This window comes from Musca autumnalis, unplaced genomic scaffold (assembly GCF_047663935.1).
Source record: "Musca autumnalis isolate F117 unplaced genomic scaffold, ASM4766393v1 scaffold_1, whole genome shotgun sequence".
Classification (NCBI taxonomy): Eukaryota; Metazoa; Arthropoda; class Insecta; order Diptera; family Muscidae; genus Musca; species Musca autumnalis.
Window position 1 is genome coordinate 18,878,804 of NW_027411644.1, and position 2,717 is coordinate 18,881,520.

Here is a 2,717-nt window from a genome sequence, read left to right on the forward strand (position 1 = left end):
GAACTTGCTGAGTACTTGCAAGTACTTTTCACTTGCGAAGTTATCGTACAGACCTCATGCACACAAAAAATTTTGGAAGTCGTGCATGTGGAGTTATGATTCCACAACATTCTTCGGTGCAGTCCACACGGAGTTATGAAAAATGCACTCGGTTGGATACAATTTATAAGCAGTTGCTTTAGAGATCCATACAAAAAAAAAAAACAGTTGGTTGATCCCTACCCGCCGCTGGCGAAATCATTTATTCTAAAATTAAGAGAGAGTGTATACATTTCTAAGAATTTGTTATAAAATAAAGAAATAAAAACTTATATTGCGAAGATTTCATTTCATTTATTTCATACATAGTAATGCATAAGCTAAACATAGCCAACATAATTTACATTACAATATACATACTTAACCATTTAAATAGCAACTACCATGGTACAATGAAGTAGAGGTAGGCCAGGTATGAAAATCACTGAGAAATGCCACCCTGCTGCCATGGCTTAAAACGTCAAATGGCATGGTAAAATAATAATGGTAGATGTACCTGCATAGCTATCCCGTATTACAAAAACATATGAAACTTAGAGCTTCACTTTTTATATGTTAAAAGTGCCATATAGTGTAAAAACATTTCTTTAGCTAGGCTCCAGAATATTCTTGTTGGAAAAGTGTTCAAAAAATAGCAAAAGTTCTTCCCAAACTTATGACACTGAAAAAATGTCATTCAATTATTTTCTACTTGACAAGTTTGGCTAATCTGACATCGTGATTGCTGGTATCCGATTTGCAGATAAATGTCAGCAGAATTTTTACAAAAATTGTAATTTTTACATTCCCGTACTTTTGGAACAAATTTAAATTGATATCAATATTTGATAAATTGTTCATTCGTAAGTTTTGCTAAAAAATTAACAATTTTATTTTGCCACGCGAATACACATTTTTTGTCCTTGTTTTCAATTTTAAGATATAGTGTTGCAGCAGAACAATTCAGCGGTACATCTACCTTTATGATTGCATAATGTCAAAAACAGTACAAAATGTCAACCCTGCTTTTGACAGATTAGGCCATAAAAAGAAAAAATTGTAATCAGCTGTTAGCTGTGGCCTACCTTTACTTTATTCTACCATGGCAACTACTATAACAATATTAAATTCGTAATACAAAATTAATTATAAACCTAAAAACAATGCAAAAGGCATAAATAGTGGTTCCCCAAATGCATAAGTAATATCAGAATGATTATTACAACGTAATAAAAAATTCAATGAATTTTATCTTATATTATAAGAACTACACTGGTAACACTGTTAATCAAACAGCAAATTAAATTCAAATTAAATTCGATTAAGGGCAAATTCAGCATATTTTCTTACAAATATATGGACAGGAATTGCGAAAGTACGTAATAGCACGGGAAGTTGGTTCCATATCCGTGCTACCCTTACAATGAACGACCGCTCGAAAATCATGGAAGAAAAGTGAGGAAATATAAGTTGTGTTTGGCGATTTGAACGCGAAAAAATTAACTTGATGCGCAACAACTCAGGGCAATTAGTGCGGACTATAGAATAAAGCATTTTCAATAAACGTTGTTCAACATATATGTTAAAGGGAACTCCCAAAAAATGCAGTGAGTAGCTGGAGACATGATCATAACGCTTTAACTTAAAAACAAAACGCAAAATCATGTTATACAACCTCTCAATCCTTCTTAAATTGTGCTGGCAAGTGCCAGAAACTATCTCAATATAATATGACACACGAGACATAAGCAAAGCAAATGCAAGGCGTTTCCGAATAAATTGCGGCAAATACAAATTGCTACAGTACAACTTGCGCAAGGTGGATACTACACCAGAATAAAGAAATTGAATATGGTTGGAAAAGTTAAGTCTATCATCAAGAATACAGCCTAAACACTTCATTTCATCCACAAGTTCTATATTATATCCGTTCATGCATACGTAAATATCTGGAGATGCACTTCTCATAGCCTTAAATAGCATAGACTTCGATTTTCCTACATTAACTGTGAAATTATTCGAGGCCAGCCAACGGCTTATAGACTCTAATGTGTAATTAATATCAGATTCTAAGTCAGTAATAACGTTGTTTCTAAAAAACAAGTGCATGTCATCCGCATAAAAAAGGGAAAACAGTTATCAGTAGTTATACAATTAGGTATATCATTTATATACATTATAAAAAGAAGTGGTCCCAAGACAGATCTTTGGGGAACACCACTGCTAATCAGCCTCTCATTGGAATAAACACCATTATAGTGAACAAACAGCGAACGTTCGGAAATATAGGAGTAAATTAATTTACACGCAGAACTACTAAAATGAAAATTATCTTTCAATTTCTTAATCAAAAGTTTGTAATCTACCCTATCGAAAGCTTTCGATAGATCAAGAGCTACCAACAGATTTTTGCGGTAATTCACGAGACGTAAATTTTTAATGGAGTGGAGTCCATGTCGAAAGCTGAACTAGTGATGGGAAGGCAACGTAAAAAGCCTTTAGGATGATAAAGCAAAATCAGATACACTTGGATTAATTGGAGAACGGAGAAAGTAAACTCAAATGTGATTGAAAAAAGTTCTTTGTATTATTGTTTTACACAAATAATAAATGCATTTTATTTATTCTGGGATATTTCGCAATGGCTTGTATTTTTATTGCAAATTTAGACTGACTAAAAATGCAATCCGAAGAGTGCC